The 21690-nt window shown below is 54.3% G+C and overlaps 1 protein-coding gene across 1 annotated transcript in view; it reads left to right on the top strand.

Moving 5' to 3' along the window:
• The first annotated feature begins 688 nt into the window (after positions 1-688).
• Positions 689-21690, top strand: part of LOC310851456 (leucine-rich repeat and fibronectin type III domain-containing protein 1-like protein) — a 69822-nt gene continuing 48820 nt past the window's right edge. The window contains exon 1 of the mRNA XM_083753899.1: positions 689-924. The gene's annotated coding sequence lies outside the window, so the exon portion shown is untranslated. The remainder of the gene's footprint in view (positions 925-21690) is intronic.

The following is a 21690-nucleotide window of genomic DNA, read 5'->3' as shown; positions in this document are numbered from 1 at the left end:
AGCTTTGGACCTCCAGAAACACGGCCCCGGATTGCGGTTGACAAAAATGCAACGCCAAGAATGAAAACCAGTCAAAACTACCAAGTCCCACCAGCCACTCTCTCCCCAAAAGGGGGGTTCCCTTTGTGGACGGGCAGAGGACCCGTCTCGTCCACGGGGCAGGGGGCTTGGCGATGGGAGCGCAATGGAGGCGCGGTGTGTCCGCAGCCGGCTGGAGAGCGGAGCGCAGGAGGCAGCGACCATCTCCCGACAGTCAGGTTGGCCCTCCGCGCCCTCTGGGGGCAAAGAGCGCCCCAAGTGCCCCGCAAAGCCGAAGCAGCCCTCAGCGCCCCACCCCGGCCCTCGGCTGCCCGGCGGCATGAGGGAGAGAAGCGCGCCCGGCGCCCCCGTCTTGCGCCAAAGGGCATCCCCGCTCCGCTCTCGGGAGCCAAAAAGCAGGCGAGGCAACGCCAGGGAAGGGGGCGCGCGGGGGTCGAGGGGCGCTCCCGGAGCTGGCCGGTTCCTGACGGCGGAGAGGCTCCCCCCAGCGGGCATGGCCGAGCCGGGGCTACGGCGCCTGCTCGGCTTCGGCGGTGGGGGGAGAGGAGAGGAGGAGCCACCGCCGCCTCCGCGACGCCGGCAGCCGAGCTGCGCTCCGACGCAGGCGAGCAGGACCAGGACGCCGGAGCGGGCAAGGCGCGGCCGGGCCAGGGGGCGAGGGGGCAGGGGACGCGCCCGGATGGAGGAGCCGCCCTCCGGCCCCGCCGACTGAGCGACGCCCGCCGCGGCCCCGGCAGGCGGACAGGAGGAGCCGCCGACGGGCGCATGGCCAACCGAGCCGGAGCCGCCGCCGCGGAGCCCCCAGGAGCAGCAGCCGGGGAGGGGCGGCAGCAGCAGCAGCAGCAGCAGGGACGGCGCCGCTCCCGAGGGAGGCCGTGGGGCCAGGTAAGAGGGCGCGGCTACATGGGGGGGGGGCACTCGCGGCTGCTGGGCAGGGGCCCCTTCCTCCCCGGCTCGAAATCTCCTTGAAATCGGCCAGCGCTTGCAGCCTCCCGCTCTGCCCCGAGGCGGGGTAGGCGGCCATGAGCGGAGGGATCCCACCCCCACCCACGAGAGAAGCGCCCACGCTTCCTCGCCCTGCCCGGCGGCGCTGGCTTGTGTGTCCCCCGCGCCCCGGACGAGCGATCCTCCGCTGCAGCGCAGGCGTGGGGAGAACGCCGTTTCAGCACCCCGGAGGCAGCAGGCTGCGCCCCCAGGGAAGTTTGCCGCTGGCTCCGGGCCCCGCAAGAACCGCCCCCCTTTGGACGGCAATGCGCGCTCTCGTGGGTGTGTGTGTTGCGGGTGGGGGGCGCTCCGTGTTTTCCGTTCCGCCTCCCGTTCTCAAGGCTTGGCTTAAGCGGCCCGCCCCTCCCGGAGCCGAGACCCGGCGACCTGCTCGCTGCAGCCACAGCAACCTTGACTTGCGGACAGGGGCGGCGGCTCCTCTTCTACTAAGGCGGCGCCCCCTTCCTGGCCCGGCCCGGCTCGAGGGTCCTGCATTCCCTCCTGGCTCGGCACCCGCCCGGCGGCCCAAGGACGGGCCCAATCTGCTGCTCCGCAGCCGCCTGGAAAGGCGAGGCGGGCTCCGAGGGGGCGCCCAGGCTTCGCTCGCCCCCCACAGTTGGGGAAGCCTCCGTTTGACTGGGGGAGTGCGCCGGAGGAGGCGGCCTGGCCTCCTGGGGTCATCGAAGGAGGCGTCCTGCTTCCGAGTCGGCCGTCTGATTTTGGTGGGCAGAGAAAGCGGAGCTGCCGGAGCTGGAGTTTCCAGGCCGAGGCCTCCTCGGGAGGAAACGAGGGCGGCGCCCGCGGGAAGCTTGGGGACTCGCCCGCCCCGTCGGGGGTGGCTCTCCGCCGCCGCATCCCTGTCCCCGCCGGAGGGAGGGGGTTCCAGGCGGGCTTCTCGACCCTTTATTTGGGGAGCCGGTGGCAGGACGGAAGGAGGAGCTGCAGGCTGCGCCCCGGTCACTCCTCGGATGTTCCACCGGCGGAGCAGCTTCCCAGGTTCTCGGGGAGAACCCAGACCTTGCGGCGGGGGCTCCTCGGTGCCATTCAGGCTGCCGAAGACCGAGTCAGACCCGCAGTCCACCCAGCTAAGGACCAGCAGCCACGGCTCTGCTGACCGTCGGAGGTCCCTCCCGGCCGGCCTGCAGATGCCGCCTTCGGGGCTCGAACCTGCTGGGCGAAGGTGCTTGGCGGAGCTGGTGCACGGAGCCATTTCGAAGCGTCACGTGCTTCCTTCCAGGCCAGAGGGAGAAGGGTGCAAAAGATGCGCGGAACCAAATGGTCCAGTTGTCTGAGGGGAGGAGGGGAAGTGCTTGCCGCTGCCTTCCTTGCGGGCTGCCAGTGGGGGAGCTAGAGAGCCTCATCGGCCTCCCCTGTTCTGGGGAAGCGAAGATCCCACCGGCCCGTGCGCCCCTCCTGCGGTGTCCCCGACTCGGCTTTGCTCGAGTGTCTGTGTGTCTCTCGTCAAGGGGCGTCCTGTGAAGGGATGGAGCCCTGCTTTAGGGGAGAGGGGTCCAGTGGTCAGAGCTCCAGGGTTAGGCCCCTCTGTGCTGCAGTCCTTGGAAGTGTTGTTGAACCTCTCAAGAGTGATGTTGTGCAGGCAGAGTTCCTGTTTCCTGCTGACGTGGCTCTGGAAGAACTGCAATGCTCCTGCTGTGCGGCTCATGATGACCCCATAGCCCTCTGGCCAGTTGGAGTGGGAGAGTGGCTTGTCGCTTAGGACCTCCCCATTCCTTGTGGATCTCCTTCTGGTGGGACTCCAAAGCTCCTTTCTCAGGCTGTTGCCGGCCAGGATAAGACTCACCCACTGCCTCTGCCCTCCTTGGCTCCCTGCTGAGCTCTGGTCCAGGCAGCAGCACCCCAAGTGGAGAGGGTGGTATTGGGGTGAGCCTTTGGTGCCTGCAATGGCCCTGAGAGAGGCTGCCTCAGTGAGCAAGGTGCACCCCCTGGGGGCTGGGGGAGTCCCCATGCACTAACTACCCTGCACTCCTGCGCTGTGGGGCTGGCCCCATGGGGCCTTTAACTCCCTCCGGCCTCTGGGATCCTCTGTCTTCTGCAACCTCCTAAGGAGCAAAGAGAAAGATCCCTTCCGTCACTGATGCGCTTCCCGCAACGGGCATTTCAGGGAAGCAGGAAAAGGTCATTGCTGCCCACGCAAATGCTTCTGTGCTAATATAATATGGCAGAATACTTCTCCGGGTTCCGTAAACAAAGCTTTGCTTCCTGGAGAGATGCTGTTTGGGGCTGCCTTTTCCTTTCTTGGTTTGAGCCTTTGGGGACTTGCGGAACGAGCAGCTGAGACCCGGAAGTCCCGCCTCTCCCTTCCTGCCATTTTGCCCACCTTGAAAGGTCAAGGCTCTTCCTGCTGGCCTTCTGCACTCCTCTGGGTGCCCTCTTGGTGGTCTGGATGTGTCGTCCAGCCTCTGCCCTCTAGCCCCGTCCCCTCTCTCGGTCCTTCTCTCTGGCATTGCATGGGGTTGGCCTAGATGACCTCTGGGTCCCCTTCCAACCCGACAGTTCTGTGAGTCTGTGAATGTGGCTTTAGCCTCCCTCCCTCACCTGTGTGGGCTTTTTGTGGCTGTGCATTCCAAATATACTTAATTTGGGTTGATTCCCACCTGCAATTAGCACATCTCCTCCTCCTGCCTCACCCTCCCCTCTGCTTTCATCTTGTGTGGTTAACTGGAAGGGGAGAGGGGCTGGTCCTCTGGCCAAGGGGAAGGGGGCGGCCAAGGGTCTGTAGGCCACTCAGTAGGTGAGATGCAGCTCTGGTGACTCAGAGGCCGTCTGTTCATGGATGAGGAGAGAGTCGCCTTCTGCTGACGTGGCTTCCAGACTTCTATATTGTGGAGCTATGAAAGAGGCCCCCAGAAGTCCCTCTGGCTGGCCATTTACCCCAGTGTAGCCCACCGCATGGGCTGGGGGTTCCTCCTGCCTTCTGACCAAGGTGCAGGGTCAGTGCAGAGTGGAAGGTGGCCCTCTCTGTGTGGACTTCCATGGCACAGAGCAGAGGTGCAGTTGGGTCTCTTGCTTGGAGACCTCTTGTGTGGAGGTCTCCTCATCTTGCAGGGTCAGCATTACCTTTGCAAGCTGCCTGCTCAGCTGAGGGAAGGTGAAGGAATAGGGCATGTGCTGCTTTCTTGCTGCAGGAAGGGGCAGAGGGAGAGAGCCCTGCCTCGAATGGAGTCAGGCAAGCTGAGTCCTCTCTGCACTGCCTGGTAGCAGAGGTGCTCCAGGGCTTCGGGCAGAAGCTGTTGACTCCCCAGGAGCTTCTGTCTGGAAGGAGATGCTCTGCCCCTGAACCGAGAGGGCCTTTCCTTGAGGTGGAGCAGAGTGACTTTCAAAGGAAGGCAAACCGTAAGCTGCTTTGAGCATGATTTTGTGTGTGGAAAAGAGGCAAACAGATGGATTGATTGGTTGATTGATTGAGCAACCAGCTGTGCCAGCCGAGGGTCCTGCACATCTGTCTGTCTTGGAAGGCCAGTTCTCTTGGGAGAAGGGCCTTTGGTGGGCCAGACCCTGTGGGTGGACATGGGGGGGAGGTGTTCAGACCATGCCCTGCCCCATCTCCCAAGACGAAAGAGGACCAGGGCAGTCTTTATTTGTTGCATTTATATCTCATATTTTTTCCTGCAAGGAGCTCCAAGTGGTGTACATTATTCTCCCGCTCCCCATTTAATCTTCACAACGACCCTGCGAGGTAGGATAGGCTGAGAGGCAGGGACTGCCTCCCCCACCCACCCCAAGTCGCACCCCGTGAGCTGAGTGGCTGAGTGGGGATTTGAACCCTGTTCTCTCCCAGGTCCCAGTCTGGCCCTCTCCCCACTACAGCAGACTGACTCTCTCAGAGTCCTATTGATGCTGCATGGAGGGCAGTGCTTGGAGGGAGGAGGATGTTTGCTTGGGAATTCTGGCGGGGGGGGAGGGGGAGCGCAAAGCCTTCTCCAGCCTCCTGGTCCACTGTGGCAGGTTGCCTTGCTCAGCCAAGGCTCTCCTTCTTCGGCTAGCCAAGCGAGGCCTGTGGGGAATGGGGAAGGGAGAGCAATATGGCTGCTTGCTCAGCGCAAAACTTCTGAAGAATCTGCAGGGGATGGGGGGGAGGGCAGGCAAAGCAGGAGAGGGAGGAAGGAGGGCTGTTCTGGCACTGGTGATAAATGGCCAAGAGAGGCAGCCGGCTTGTTTGAGGGGTCTGTTCATTTATCAAAATAGATGGCTCTGTTTTGCTGCAGCTTCTGCAAACGACCGTGGGCTCCAAAGGGGGTTGGGGGTTGAAGTTTGGGTCTTGAGGACAGCAAACGTCAGTTGCAAGGAGTCTTGGAAGACGATGATTATTTATTATTGTGGTGGTTGTCATCTGCTTCTACCCCACCTTCCTCCAAGGAGAGAAAGACTGTGGACGTTGTTCTCCCTGCATTTTATCTTCACAGCAACCCAGTGAAGCAGGTTGCACTGAGAGAGGCAGGGACTGGCCGAAGGTCACGCCCAGGGAGAGCTTTGTGGTTGACGGGGGAGGATTTCAATCCGGGTCTCCCAGATCCTGGTGTTACATGAATTTTAAGGTGTACACATAGTGGACATACACTCCACAGAAAATCCTCACCCTTCTTGGTGGTAGATAATAATAATATAATAATAATAATGATGATAATTTAGTATTTATACCCTGCCCACCTGGCTGGGCTGGGTTTCCCCAGCCACTCTGGGCGGCTTCCAGAAAAATATTAAAACACTAATTCATCAAATATTAAAAGCTCCCCTAAATAGGGCTGCCTTCAGATGTCTTCTAAACATCAGATAGTTTTTTATTTCCTTGACATCTGATGGGAGGGTGTTCCACCCACAGGGCAGGCACCACCACCGAGAAGGCCCTCTGCCTGGTCCCCTGTAACCTCACTTCCCAGTGAGGGAACAGCCAGGAGGCCCTCGGAGCTGAACCTCAGTGGATGATGGGGGTGAAGATGCTCCTTCAGGTCTACAGGAATACACTCCTTCAGGCATCTGCTCTGCATGCAAAAGCTCCCAGTTCATTCTTTGGCACTTCCAGGTAGGACTGGGAACATCCCTGGCCGAAACCCTGGAGAGCTCCTGCCAGTCAGTGCAGGCAATACTGAGGTGTGAGGTGGACTTTTCACACCAGTCTGACACTCTAACCGCTCTAGGAAGCATAGGAACCAAGCAAACTGTCTCACGTGGAATCAGGCCGTGGCTACATCTGTTTACGCTGCTTGTTCGTGCTCGGGGAAGCCATTGCGACGTGGCCTCTGCTATTGTTGCACTAATTATAATAATACCTTGATTGTCCATGTACAACCTGTGTACAATGAAATGCACAGTGACTGCAACACTCATCAGCCCCAAACAGCATAGGCAGGGATGACAGCAGTCCGTCCACATGTGGGGGCTACCCATGGTCTGCAAAGATGGCCAGTGGCTGTCTAGGTTTCAGCCAGATGCAAACTGTCGTGGCTGATCTTGGAGGAGGATGGAAGGGGGCTTGGAACCTGTGTCTTGCTCAGGGGCTCAATTTCCATGGCATTTCTTCTCACCATAAGCCTGAAATAATAAAAAGAACAGTTTCCACACCTGCTGAGCAGGTGCTCTGACTCTGAGAATTTGCACTCTGGCCTTATAAGAAGCGGCATTGTTTCTCTGGAGGGTGAATCACCACCGTCTGACATTCGGAGCTCTCAGGTGACCCCCCCCCCAGCTCTCCTCCATCTCCTCGCTCTCCCCTGCTTTTCAGGAAAGGGGGTGGGCCCTCCTACCTCTGTCATTCGGCACCTCCTTGGCAAGCGTTCAGGGAAAAGCCATCCCCGCCTCCCTGACTGTTTCCAACACTTCCTTTGCTCACTACAATTAGGAGCCATTTCTGAGTTAGAAAATTGCAGGCTCTTCATCTGAGCTCAGAATAGATTCCCTCAGAGTCTGTGTGTCCTCAACGCGAGGCTCATCTTTACCTTTGTGGAATTCCTCCCCTCCCTTTTGGAGAGAGGTTTATTTTGAGGCCTCCGGCATCAGGCAAGCGGCTTCTCTCCCCATCACCCTCTGTGCCCGCCAGAAACGTGGCCAGCCTGGGCAGGCTCTCCTCCTCCTCCAGCTGAGCCAGCAGCAAAGGCTTTCTCTGCTGGACCCAGAGAGGCCTTCCAGTGACTGGGAGGGAGGGGCCTCCTAACCTTTGCAGATTTCCTGGTGGGCCCTTTCAGTTTGGAGAAAAGGCAAGGAAGAGACAACAGGACAGGAGCTTGTAGAATCAGGCATGGCATAGAGAAAGTGCACAGCTTCTCTACTTCATAACACTAGGACTGCTGGGCATCCAGAGAAGCTGAATTTTGGGAGGTTCGGGACAGATCAAAGAAATGGTGTTAAGAGTCCACCTCACACCTCAGTATTGCCTGCACTGACTGGCAGCAGATCTCCAGCGTTTGGGCCCAGGGATGTTCCCAGTCCTACCTGGAGGTGCCAAAGAATGAACTGGGAGCCTTTGCATGCAGAGCAGACGCCTGAAGGAGTGTAGACCTGTAGACCTGAAGGAGCATCTCCACCCCCATCATCCACTGAAGTTCAGCTCCAAGGTCCTTCTGGCTGTTCCCTCATTGCAAGAAGTGAGGTTACAGGGAACCAGGCAGAGGGCCTTCTCGGTGGTGGTGCCCTCCCATCAGATGTCAAGGAAATAAACCTTGGAACTCCCTCCCACAAGAGGCAGTCATGGCCACCAGGGTGGAGGGCTTTAAAAGAGGATTAGACTTATTTGCAGAGTTGCTCAAGTGCTCGGATCCTGCTCGCTGGTTTCCTAAAGACATCCGACCAGCCACTGAAAGGGCAGCATGCTGGACTCTAGGGGACACTGGCCTGATCCAGCTGCCTCTTGTAATGCTCTGCTGGCCCTTGTGAAGCCCCGTGGGGTCGGGACGTCTGCCGCAGCCTGCGTCTGGCCAAGCAGCGAGATGCGCATCCTGGCCTGCCCTCCCTGTGCATTCTGTGGGCTGGGTCATCCCTGTTTGCTCAGACAGTTTCAGCTGTCAGAAACGGGCTTCCTCTCCCGCCGCGCCTGGATGTTCAGAGAGCCAGACCCCGTGAATCTTCCAAAAATAGATACCCCATTTATCAAACCTGCTTAAAGGCACCCGACGCGTTGGCGGTGGCTCAGGCCTGCCGCACAAAAGAGAGGCAGTGATTCAGGAGCTGGTGGCGCGTCTTGGCCTCACGAGAAGCACCACAGAGGATGGGCTGGCAAGGAGGAGGAGGCCGCAATGCCTGGAGGACGCCTTCTCCACGACCCCAGCTTCTGGAGAGGCCCCTGTTTCTGGCAGGGGAGAGTCCCTGGGCTTATGACCTTCTCTGTAGCTCCAGCGCAGTTCTGGATGCGTGCTTCCCTGGCGGAGTAATCTGAACCCCCATCAAACTGAGCTCACTGTTTATGTCCTCCAAGTGCTATTCTTAAAATCACGACTACAAAAGCACATTATGCAAATATTAATCTAGTGCTAACCACCCCGCTTTCTTCCTGTGCTGATCTAATGATTTTTTATGGCAGCCTCTTTTGAAGCGCTGCATTATAATTCTGTATAGAATTAAAAATCATCAAAGGCACCCCACTGCAACCCTGCAATTACTCTTATTTGTTTTATATCTTCTGTAAATAAAACAGCATTTATATATGACCTGCCCTTCCAGTCACTCATTCTGCCAGTGATTCCTTCGTCATTTCACAACAGCCGGCCACTAAACATGGAGCTGAAGACAGGCAGCCTCTGTGGCCACGGAGGGAGGGGTTGTGGCTCAGGAACAGGCGTGGGGTGGGGGTGGGGCAAGCCTGGGACATTGAGAGGACGGAGACCATTGGGTGCCAGATAACTGATTTTGGAGTATTTCTTTTAAAACTTGTTGCCCTTCCTTTCTGCTCATCAAGAGGACTTATCCACCTCCGGGGGGGGGGGGGGAATACTAGAAAAACCCCACCTCATTAATTCATAGAAGCATCTACTCATTTTGAATGATTAAGTGCAATGAAAAAATCAGCTGGTTCCTCGAGATTCTACTTCCTGGCTAGAATTCTCCAGAACTTTTGTGTCAAGATGGGCTGGAAGGGTGCGGAGTGTCTGTGTGTCTTTTGGCCTTCAGGCCTTGGGCGGTGTTTGGTGGGAGGGAGTGGGGAGACACCCACTGAGCTCCCCCCAAACATGTCCCAGGGTCAGATGTGGATTTGGGGCTGTGCTGCTAAGCCGCTCTCTGCTAAATGGGCCTGGCTCTCAGTTAGCAGCTTGCTTTGCCTTGATCTCCATGAGTGAATGGAAGCCTTTTCCTCTTTAAGCAGGTGAGGCCTCAGCAGCCTTGAGAGCTGCAGCCTTTTCCCCCTGGCAGCCAACCAGGTCAGGATTCATAGAATTGGAAGGGAACCCCAGGGTCATCTAGTCCAACCCTCTGCAGTGCTGAAGAATCTCTGACAGATGGCCATCCAACCTCTGCTTGAGTAACAACCAAGGAAGGAGGGTCCTCCTCTGCCTTCTGAGGAAGTCCGTTCCACTGCTGAAGAGCTCTTACCCTCTTCCATGTGGCAGCCTTTCAGATATCTGAAGGTGGCTAGCCTATCCCTTCTCAATCTCTTCTGCAGGCTAAACATCCCCAACTCCCTCAACCGTTCCTCATGTGGCTTGGTTCCCAGACCCTTCTCTGTCGCCTCCTCTGTGCATCTCCGAGCTGTTTCCATGTGAATGGCTTCTCCATATTCTCTGCTCCCTGAGCTGCACCAATACCAGTCTAGTGGTGTAGTGGTTAAGAGCAGTGGACTCGTAATCTGGGGAACCGGGTTCGCTTCCCTGCTCCTCCACATGCAGCTGCTGGGTGACCTTGGGCCAGTCACACTTCTCTGAAGTCTCTCAGCCCCACTCACCTCATAGAGTGTTTGTTCTGGGGGAGGAAGGGAAAGGAGAATGTTAGCCCCTTTGAGACGCCTTCGGGTAGTGATAAAGCGGGATATCAAATCCAAACTCTTCTTCTTCTAGATTCCTTTGCACACACACAGAAAGTGTTTATTATGATATTTAATTGAACGTTTCTGCTGTCTGCAGGCAGGTGGCATATTAAAGGTGGCCTTATTGCAGCACCCCAGATCAGAAGGCAGCATGGGCTGCAAGTGAAAAACTACAGTGAGCCTGGGGTGGGGGCAAATGACAGCAGTCCAACCCCAACAGCAGTGGGGGTGGAAGAGGAAGTGGGGTGGCAGTGGGAACCTCTGGAAGAAAAGGACATGAGTGCATGAGAGAGATTTCTAGGGAGGGAGGGGTGGGCTTCTTGGACCTGCCCTTTCCCCTTTGGACAAAAAGATGCTCTTATCAGAAGGAGCCATGTGACCTCCCCTAATGCACTTGTTGGCCAACCCAGCCCAAACTATTGATTTGTTTTCAGCACTAATGCAGCAGAGCCAGGCTGAGCTTGCCAGCAGCCCATCTGCGGGAGATGCGTCAAGCCCTTTAACGTGAATTATTCACCGTTGCAAGCAGGCCCCTTGGCAGCCCCCACGGTGGCGTCGCGAGCCCCCCGGGGCTTCTGCAGCACCAGAATCCATCACGGCCAAGTCCCCAGAGGAGCGAAATGTGGGCACAATCAAGTCGGAAGGCTGGACTGCTGGGATGGGGGGGGGGGTGAGAGAACAGTTCTGTTTCCATCAGTGGCCTCAGAATAGTGGAGGTTTCAGCACCCTGGACAGCTCCATGCTGGACTCCAGCGCAAGAAGGAGCCTTAAGCTCTGCCATCGCCTTCACTTTAGTCCAGCCTTTCTCAACTTGTGGGTCCCCAGATGTTGTTGAACTACAACTCCCATCACCCCTAGCTAGCAAGGCCAGAGCTCAGGGATGATGGAAGTTGTAGTCCAACAACATCTGGGGACCCACAGGTTGAGAACCGCTGCTTTAGTAGCTTTTCTCTCGAAGAGAAGGCCTCCGTTCATCTGTGAGCTGGAGTCCTCCAAATCGGACGAAGGCAATGTGGTCTCTCCTCAGGCTAGAGAGGTCCTGCCTCTCCATGGACTTCTCCTGGGCAAGCACTTCGGGTGTAGCCTGTCCATCTGAGGCCAGCCCTGCATATCGCTCCCTCTCACTCTCTGAATCCTGGACTCACACAGACACACACACCCCACGAAGTCACAGCACTGGGGCTCATTGCTGGGGTTGGGGAAGAAGGAGTCACAATCTGCAATCCTGGAGAATGAAGTATTAGAGGTTACCGCCCACACACTTCTGCTGCGCTTTCGGCTTGTGTGGTGGCACCTCACTAAAACCTCGTCTTACTGTTTGTAGCAGAGTTTTCCCCCAGAAGCAGAGGACAAGAACAGGAGTCAGAGTCAAATTCCTCCGTCAAGAGCTTCTTCATTGCTTGACCGGTTGCACAAGCATTTCTGTTACAAATATATACAGTGGTACCTCTGGATGTGAAGGGGATCTGTTCCGGAGCCCCATTTGCATCCTGAGTAGAATGTAACACGCGACTGCGCATGCACCGATCACATTTTGCCGCTTCCACGCATGCGTGTGATGTCATTTTGAGCATCTGCGCATGCGTGAGCAACGAAACCTGGAAGTAAAGTGCTCCATTACTTCCGGGTCGCCATGGAGTGCAACCCAAAAAGGCTTAACCTGAAGCGACTTCAACCCGAGGTACGACTGTACAAACTATTTAAAGGTAAAGGGACTCCTGACCTTAAGGTCCAGTCGTGGCTGACTCTGGGGTTGTGGTGCTCATCTTGCTTTATTGGCAGAGGGAGCCGGCGTACAGCTTCCGGTGATGTGGCCAGCAGGACTAAGCCGCTTCTGGCGAACCAGAGCAGCGCACGTAAACGCCGTTTACCTTCCCGCCGGAGCAGTACCTATTTATCTACTTGCACTGGCATACTTTCGAACTGCTAGGTTGGAAGGAGCTGGGACCGAGCAACGGGAGCTCACCCCGTTGTGGGGATTCGATCCGCCAAACTTCTGATTGGCAAGTCCTAGGCTCTGTGGTTTAACCCACAGCGCCACCCGCGTCCCGTACAAACTATTTACATTCCTCCAGCACAGTATAAACTCAGTGTGTGTGTGTGTGTGCGCGCGCTTTCCTCGTGTGGGAATTCCAGCCTGCAACTTCCTCCCTTTATTTGCACCTCCCGCTGACACCAGTCAAGCCAAGAGTGCCACTCCCAGACACTTAAGAAAATTCTGGAACCCTCTTTAAAGCTGAAAGGAACTTTTATGTGTTTCCTGAAGATTGTTTTCCTAACATGAAACTCAGGGACGTGGCCAGAGAGGAAGGTGCTTTGGAAGGGGAGACGTTCCAGTGAACGAGGCCAGAAGCACATTGGCTGAGCTTTGCAGGGCACTGACCAGGTGAGGCTGCACCTGCTGCCTGTCTCATGTGCTTGACCTGCCACCCAGCTCAGGACAGGCTCCTTGGGCTCTGCTGCCTCTTTGCATGCAGCTGGAGAAAGAGCTGGGCGCTTCTGGCCAGGGGGCCTCCCTTTGGAGAGGGGGGGTGTTCCTGCAGAACAACCAACTCTGCACCCGCTTCTTCACAGTTAGGGCTGCCAACCAGCCAACCCACAGTAATTGTTTGATCATCTGCCAATTAATAGATTAATGTGCCTGTTATCAAAGCATTACTCTAGGGGTGCCTTCAGGAGGTACCAAAGCGAGATGCCAGTCAGTTTCCCATCCCTCTTTTGAAGTAAGGACATATTTTCTTTTACGTTGTTAACATTAATGCACTGGAGCTACAAGCATCCTCCAAAACCAAACACGAGTGCCTTTAATTTGCAGCCTTGCCAATTAAACCCCCCTCTGATTAATCAACAAAATGTATTTCGAATGTTTGTGTCCTGCCTTTTGAGCCAAAGGGCCTGTAATTAAAAATGGTAAAAATGAGATACATAACAGTGATTGAAATATGATATTCCCCCAAACAGTCAATTAAGCAGCAGGGATGGCAGATGAGGCCGACGGCAGGAGAGCCCAGCAAAGCAGGCTGGAGTGCAGATCCCCTTGGCACGCGGAGCAGAAGGGCTTTGCTTGGTGCCAAAAGGCTAACCAGTGGGGGGGGGGGCAGCGAGATGACTCTTCCCCCCTTCCAGGAGGGAAGAGGGAAGCGAGTTTGTCAAAGCCTCAGGACCCCATATGGAAGGCCTTTACATACACAAACACACAGAGAGAAAGAGAGTTTTTCACAGGGTCAGGGGGCACTGAGCCCCTGGGCCTAGAGGAATTTCATTGGGGTGGAGAACTCATTTTCAGTAAGGGTTGCAATGTATTTAGAATTGCTTTTTGCTCTTCTGCAACAATAACAATAACAATAAAACAATTTATACCCTGCCCATCTGGCTGGGTTTCCCCAGCCACTCTGGGCGGCTTACAACAAGAGATTAAAAATACATTAAAACATCAGTCGTGAAAAACTTCCCTAAACAGGGCTGCCTTCAGATTTTTCTAAATGTCAGATAGTTGCTTATTTCCTTGACATCTGATGGGAGGGCATTCCACAGGGCGGGTGCCACCACCGAGAAGGCCCTCTGCCTGGTTCCCTATAACTTCGCTTCTTGCAGTGAGGAAACTGCCAGAAGACCCTCAGAGCTGGACCTCGGTGTCTGGGTAGAACGATGGGGGTGGAGATGCTCCTTCAGGTCTGCTGGGCCTTTGAGGCTGTTTAGGGCTTTCAAGGTCAGCACCAACACTTTGAATTGTGCTTGGAATGTACTGGGAGTCAATGCACATCTCTCAGGACTGGTGTTATGTGGTCAAGGCAGCTGCTCCCAGTCACCAGTCTAGCTGCCAAATTCTGCATTAGTTGTCGTTTCCGGGTCACCTTCAAAGGTAGCCCCACGTAGAGTGCAAAGCAGTAATCTAAGCAAGAGATAACTAGAGCATGCACCACTCTGGCGAGACAGTCTGTGGGCAGGAGGGTCTCATCCTGCATACCAGATGGAGCTGGTAGACAGCTGCCCTGAATTGTGACAACATTCAGAAAAATCTGGCTGCTGAATCACGCCAAAGGGTGCCCATCTTGTCCAGAGTCCTGTTTTCATTGTGACCAACCAGGTACCTCTTCTTAGAAGCCGACAAGGAGGAAGCAGTGATGGCCACCAACCTTTGAAAGAGGGCTAGACGGAGGAGGAGAGGGCCATGGATGGCTTTGCTCCACCCCCAAAGTTGGGGGCAGCAGTGCTTTTGAATGCCAGTTGCTGGAAACCACAGGCGTGGAGAAGGCTCATGTGCTGGGATCCTGTTTTGAGAGTCTCCCACTGGGGCATCCATTTGGCCACTGTGAGAGGAGGATGCTGGGCTAGACTGGCCATTGGCCTCATCCAGCAGGGTCTTCCTGCATCTTCTGGACCTGAGCAGCACCAATGCTCTCCCCTCTTGCGATTCCCATCCACTGGCTCTGTCCAAAGTAGCTGACACTGCACAGAATGTAAACCAACAGCAGTCACAATCCATATCAAAATATTATATCAGCCCATTCAATAAACCTTTCGCTATCAGTTTGTTCAGGGAACAGAATATCCACAGTTCAATTCAATAAAAAAAGCCCAGGCTATAACGCAGTAGCGAAGAACAGAGATGTGAAATTACACCCAGGTCAGAATAGAGATTAAAATCAATCAGAGCCATGAGATGAAGGCAGTAAAGTGCACTTAAGTGAATTGATATGAAAAGTGCAATCAACACCAAGCAATCCAGAACAGGAGTTTTCAAAACCCCTCTGGAAGTTTAAGGATCAATCGGCCAATTGGAGTCCTGGTTCAATGAATGGATCTGCTGCGTCTGGGCCCTCTTGAACCACAAGAACAGCAGCTGCTTCCTGTTAGCATCTCCTGGGATGGCTCCAGCCCTTTCCATAGAAGGATAAAGTTGGCTGGGACACCCAAGGGTCATCTAGTCCAACCCCCTGCAGTGCAGGAGTCAGAGCTGAAGCATCGCTGACAGATGGCCACCTGACCTCTGTTTAAGAAACGTCCAAGGGAGGAGAGTCCACCACCTTCTGAGGGAGTCCTTTCCACTGTCAAACAGCTCAATTACTGTTAGAAAGGTCCTGTGTGAGTGTCTGGAGGTGGTTGGAGGATGGATGGTGGCTAACAGATTGAGGTTGAATCCTGACAAGACAGAAGTACTTTTCTTGAGGGACAGGAGGCGGGCAGGTGTGGAGGACTCGCTGGTCCTGAACGGGGTAACTGCCCCTGAAGAACCAGGTGCCCAGCCAGGGAGTCATTTTGGACTCACCACTGTCCATAAAGGCGCAGGTCCATTCTGTGTCCAGGGCAGCTGTTTACTAGCTCCACCTCGTATGCAGGCTGAGACCCTCCCTGCCTACAGACTGTCTCGCCAGAGTGGTGCATGCTCTGGTTATCTCCTGCTTGGACTACTGCAATGTGCTTTACGTGGGGCTACCTTTGAAGGTGACTTGGAAACTGCAATTAATCCAGAATGCGGCAGCTAGACTGGTGACTGACAGTGGTCGCCGAGACCACATAACACCGGTCTTGAAAGACCTACATTGGCTCCCAGTACGTTTCCGAGCACAATTCAAAGTGTTAGTGCTGACCTTGAAAACCCTAAATGGCCTCAGCCCAGTATACCTGAAGGAACGTCTCCACTGTGGAACGCCCTCCCATCAGATGTCAAGGAGATAAATAACTTTGAACCTTTAGAAGACAGCTGAAGGCAGCCCTGTTTAGGGAAGCTTTTAATGTGTGACATTTTAATGTATTTTTAATCTTTGTTGGAAGCTGCCCAGAGTGGCTGGGGAAAACCAGCCAGATGGGTGGGGTACAAATAAATTATTATTATTATTATTATTATTATTATTATTATTATTATTATTATTATTATTATTATTATTATTATTATTTTTAAAGCTCTTCCGAAGTTTTAGTCCGAATCTCCTTTCTTGTCCTTTGAATCTGTTGGTTCAGGTTCTGCCCACTGGAGCAGCAGGAGACATTTCTCCGTGTGACAGCCCTTCAGGGATTTGAAGATGGCTATTGTATCACCTCTCAGTCTTCTCCAGGCCAGCTTCTCTGGTCAGCCACTGGGAACAGGACACTGGACTGGGTGAGCCATTGGCTGAATCCAGCAGGCCCTTCTAATGTTATCTTCTTTCTTTGGCGATCCCTCGTAGCTGAGTAAGATTGTCTTCCACGAACACGGTTTTAACAGTGAGTCCGTAAGTGACTGTGGAGCCAATTCTGGATCCACATGTCCTTCCACAATGGGGACATTGGTTTCTGAGCGGGAGTTGATCCCAGTGAGGATTTTCCAAGTGTGCCTTCCATTTAACACGTTTCTCCCTTGCGTCCTGAGTTCAAGGATCTTCAAAGCCCAGGACACCTTTGGTCAAGGCTGTTCTCCAACTGGAGCACTCGCAGGCCAGTGTTTCCCAATTGTTGGTGGTTGACCTACATTTTAAAAAATTTGCCTTGAGAGAGTTTTTGAACCTCTTTTGTTGACCACCAGCATTACGCTTTCCATTTTTAAGTTCGGAATAGAGTAGTTGCTTTGGAAGACGATCATCAGGCATCCAAACAACATGACCAGTCCAACGAAGTTGATGTTGAAGAAACATTGCTTTTACACTGGTGATCTTTGCTTCTTCTAGTACAGAATCCCCAAACTCAGCCCTCCAGCTGTTTTGGGACTACAACTCCCATCATCCCTAGTTAACAGGACCAGTGGTCAAAGATGATGGGAATTGTAGTCCGAAAACAGCTGGAGGGAGGAATTTGGGGGTGCCTCTTCTAGTACACTGGTATTAGTTGTCCTGTCTTCCCTAGTGATCTGTAATTTTTTCCGGAGACACCATTGATGGAATCTTTCGAGGAGTTTGAGATGGCGTTTACAAGTGGTCCATGTTTCACAAGCATACAGTAAGGTTGCTAGTAAAATAGCTTTGTAAACATATCATTATGGAAACTCCAGGTCGAGGGACCATCTAGATTCCTAGACTCTCTGGGGCATTTGGCAAATGGGAGAACAGAAGGCTGAGCTTGATGGGGGTCCTCTTTGGCCTGATCCAGCAGGCTTTTCTCATGTTCTTATGTGCTCTGTCACAGCACCTGTGAGACAGAAAGCAGCAAGATAGGAGGGTGCAGCAGGAATGCCCATCAAAAGACCCCGTTAAAAGGTCAGAGAAAGCAGAGAGGTCTTTGCCAGGGCGTGTGGGTGCTTTGAAGGGCATAGTCTTCTCCTTGTGCTCCCTGGGAGAGGGAGAAGAAGCAGAGACCCTCCTGGGCTCACTGTGGCAGAGTCCCGTCTGGGATTTTGGTACTTCTTGGTGGTGGTGGTGATGGGGTTTGGGTTGGGGTACGCACTTGCCTGCCTGCCTGCCTGCCTGCCTGCCTGGGCTGCTGCCGCTGGCTGCTTGCAGAGTGAGTCATCCCAGCCTTTGCAATGGCAGCAGGAGCTGGTGACTTTTGAGCAGGATGTTCTGATGGGGAGGGACACTTGTGCAGGCGGCTGGCTGGCAACGGCGCCCAGTTGGCTGCTAGCCCTGTCAGCACTCCCAGTTCCTCTGCCTGCCACAGATTCTCTGTGCAAGTGGAGTAATAATGATCAGCAGTGAGCTTGGCACGGTGCTGGGTTCTGTCTGTCTTGCCGCTCGGAAGAAAGGGCTTTGCTCCTTTTTGCAACAGCCATGCTGAGTTGATTGCACAGTTCCACATTCGGCTCGACAGGCTGCTTCTGTCACACACAAACACCAGCATCGCATGGCGTCCTGCAAATCCTGCACAACTAGGCAATTGTGTGTGAGGGTTTTTCTCCCAAACTAGTGGGATGGAGCAGGCGGGCAAGATCCAGCAGCTTCCTGAACAAGGAAATGGGGGTTTGTCTCCTGCTCCCCTCGGCACTCAGTCAAGAGTCTCCTCTTCCTCCAGGCTAAGGTTTAGCACCCTGCCCACGGCATGGTCTCCCCCCGCCCAAATTGAGAGCTGCTTTCCAAGGTCTCTGGCAGAGGCAGGTCTTTGCCAGCTGTGCCACCTTCTCAGCTTTTGACTAAAGATTGAACCTGGAACCATCAACATGCAGAGCACACAAAGCGCAAACCGTGGGTGTTTTTGCTAACACATCACTTCTTCCGCTTAAAAGCAGAGCATAATATATAGTCCCAGTTTTCTTATCAGCTTAATGCACTGGCTGCCATCATGAGTGTCAGGGAACTTAAGAACACCTGCTGGATCCTGTCTCCATAGTGGCTAACCAGATGCCTGTTATGGGGAGCCAGCAAGCAGGATTCGAGCCCAAGAGCCCTTTCTCCCCTGCTGGGGTTTCCAGCAACTGCCCTCCCCGGGACTCTCAATAGTTCTCTCCTCCATGAATTTGTCTAATCCTCTTAGAACCATCTACCATATATGTATATTTATTTCCCCAATCCATGTGGGCAGTTCATGTAGCAACTGAGAAGGAAGAAAATGCTTCCTCTGGGGTAATGTTGTTCTGCCCAAAGTATTGATTTGTTCTAGAAATTGCATTGAGGTCCAGCATGGCGCTCTTGGACCCGTGTGCGCTTCTGGGCTGGCTGAGGGCAGGGCGATGTTGGGAGATGCAGCCATCGAAAGGGATTCTCGTGCAGGGAGCAGGAGCCACTAGGCAAGCCAGCTGCTTGGCCTTGGCAGGGCTGTTCCTGGAGGTCTTTGTGAGTCCAGTGCAGGTGAGTCAGGGCTTCCTGCTCTCTGGCCAAAGGCCCTCCTGTTCTGTCCTCCATAACAGCAACCTGCTGTGCTCTGTTAAGGCAGTAAAGGCAAATGTTTCTTCCCTGTCTGGTGGGGGGAGGAGAGAGGTGAGTGGGAGGCTGGTCTTCTACTGGTGGGTCAGGAAATAATCACCATTACACACACACACACACACACACACACACACACACACCCGGATGGGTTTCCCCAGCCACTCTGGGCAGCTCCCAGCAGATTAAAAACAATAAAACATCAGACATTAAAAATTTCCCTAAACAGGGCTGCCTTCAGATGTCTTCTAAAAGTCAGATACAGTGGTACCTTAGTTTACAAACTTAATCCGTTCCAGAAGTCCCTTCTTAAACCAAAGCGTTCTTGAACCAAGGCATTTTCCTATAGCAGCGGGGGACTCAATTTACAAGTGGAACACACTCAACAGGAAGCGAAACATGCTCTTATTCCAAGGCAAAGTTTGCAAACCAAAACACCTACTTCCGGGTTTGCAGCGTTCTTAATCCAAGTTGTTCATAAACTAAGCTGTTCTTAAACCAAGGTACCACTGTAGTTGCTTATTTCCTTGATATCTGATGGGAGAACATTCCACAGGGCGGGAGCCACCACCGAGAAGGCCCTCTGCCTGGCTCCCTGTAACCACACTTCTTGCAGTGAGGGAACCTCCTGTCCCATGATGTATCTCCTCTCTCATACGCAAAGGACTTTCCGGGGGCTGGCATTTTACAGGGGAACAGACTTCTTCCATAGGTGGTGGCCTCTCCTCCCATGGAGGTTTCAAAGCAGAGGTGGGATGGTCATCTGTCATGGATGCTTTAGCAGAGATTCCTGCATTGCAAGAGGGGGTTGGACTAGATGACTCCAGGGGTCCCTTCCCACTTTCTGTGATTCTCTTGCTTTCCTGGCTCCCTGTTCAGCTGCTTCCGCTCTATCCTTGGGGCATGTTGGGGGGGGGCTGAGACAGCGTGGGGCCCTTCCCCTCCCTTCCCTCCTGGATGTGCCTTTGCCACGGAGCTTCTGGGAACTCCATTCTGCATTTCTGGCTCTGCCTCCCTCCAGCTCCCCATCTGCTCCTTCCTGTCTTGCCAAGTCCTTGTTCTTCGGGAGTCGGCTCTGTGCAGTTTACCAGGAAGTGATTACTGTTTGGCTCACAGAGGTTCTCCTGCAAGTGCTCCTAGAGGGGGCAGGAGGTTGGGTCCAGGGGGTTCCCTTTCCTTGCTGCTGCGCAACATTTCTCAGCTAAGCTCTATGTGGGGCTCCCTTTGAAGGTGACCCGAAACTGCAATCAATCCAGAATGCGCCAGCTAGACTGGTGACTGGGACCACATAACACCGGTCTTGAAAGATCTACACTGGCTCCCAGTATGTTTCTGAGCACAATTCAAAGTGTTGGCGCTGACCTTGAAAGCCCTAAACGGCCTCGGTCCTTGCAAGGAGCATCTCCTCCCCTATCGTTCAGCCCAGACCCTGAGGTCCACCTTCGAGGGCCTTCTGGCGGTTCCCTCCCTGCGAGAAGTGAGGTCACAGAGAACCAGGCAGAGGACCTTCTCAGTGGTGGTGCCCACCCTGTGGAATGCCCTTCCATCAGATGTCAAGGAAATAAACAACTATCTGACATTTAGAAGACATCTGAAGGCATGTTTAGGGAAGTTCTGTTTTTGATATGTTGGGCACTGCCCAGAGTGACTGGGGACGCCCAGCTGGATGGGTGGGGTATAAATAATTATCATCCTCATCAAAGTCTTCAGAAATGTGGCAGAGAGAGGGTACCAGGTTTTGTGAGGAGATGGTGGCAAGGATGGAGACCAAGGGCCTGTCTTAGAGCTGCCTTAGCATGCTGGAGAGAAGAGTGGGGTGTCAACCAGGTTGTCTCCAGGAGAAGCCGTTGTCCTCCAAAGGCTTTCCCTCCTGATTTTTGCGATTGGAAGATGCTTTAGGCTGTTTATTTGCATTGCCTTTTGAACTCTGCCTGGGGACACCATCACCATTGAGTTCCCCCTGCCCTTGCCCTGCTGGCCCAGGAAGAGAAAGTGCATGGAGAACAGTTTTCCTCCCTCTCTCACGAGACACCAGACCTCACAGACACCCAATGAAGCAGAATGTTCAGGGTGGATAAAAGGGGGTCCTTCTTCATGTCGCTCATGCGGTTAAGCTGTGGAACTCCCTCCCACAGCGATGGCCACCTACTCAGATGGCTTTAAAAGAGGATTAGACAGATTCATGGAGGCTATGGGTGGCTGCCAGCCAAGGTGGCTCTGCTCTGACTCCACAGAGCAGGCAGCCATGCTTCTGAATCCCAGTTGTTGGAGACCATAGGAATGGAGAATCTTGTGTTCGAATCTTGATTGCGGGTTTCTCATAATGGGCATCTGGTTGGCCACTGGGAGAACAGGATGCTGGACTAGATGGGTCATTGGCCTATCTTCTTAATTTCTTCTAGAAGCCACAGGAGAAGAGGAATCTGGACCAGATGGGCCCCCTTTGGCCTAATCCAGCTGGCACTTCTTGGGTTCTGGGCTCCCAAAGTGTCTCCCGGTGGGGCAGGAGCAGCTACTTCCCGCTTGGGACAAAGCAGGGCAGCCTGACAGTGCTGAGTGGTGCCCAGTGGCTCAAGCGAGGGGTCTCTGCAGCTGGACTCAGAAGAAACTTCATGGCCTCTTGCCAGCTGCCTCACAGCCTTTGCTGCAATAAAGCCAGGACTCTTACAGAGAAGCCCAGGAGCCACTGTCGGGGGGGGCCAGTTCAGCCCAGGAAAGGACACCCCCTCTCCACCTCCTCTGCAGGGAAGACAGAGAAGAGCAGTGTGGCAGATGGGTGGGTTGAGGTGGAGGCCTCCTGGGGCTTTGCTTGGCAAGGGCAAGAGCTCAGCCATGGATTTACAGCTAGTTTGGTGCTGATCTCGCTCCCGTTCCATTATTCAGGGTGCTGACCTGGCTCTCAGGAGCTAAGCCCTGCTGCGTTTTGTCAGGGAA

The sequence above is a fragment of the Podarcis gaigeae genome, assembly GCF_964106915.1.
Source record: "Podarcis gaigeae genome assembly, chromosome: 8".
In the NCBI taxonomy this organism is placed as follows: Eukaryota; Metazoa; Chordata; class Lepidosauria; order Squamata; family Lacertidae; genus Podarcis; species Podarcis gaigeae.
This window is presented reverse-complemented; position numbering and strand designations above follow the sequence as displayed.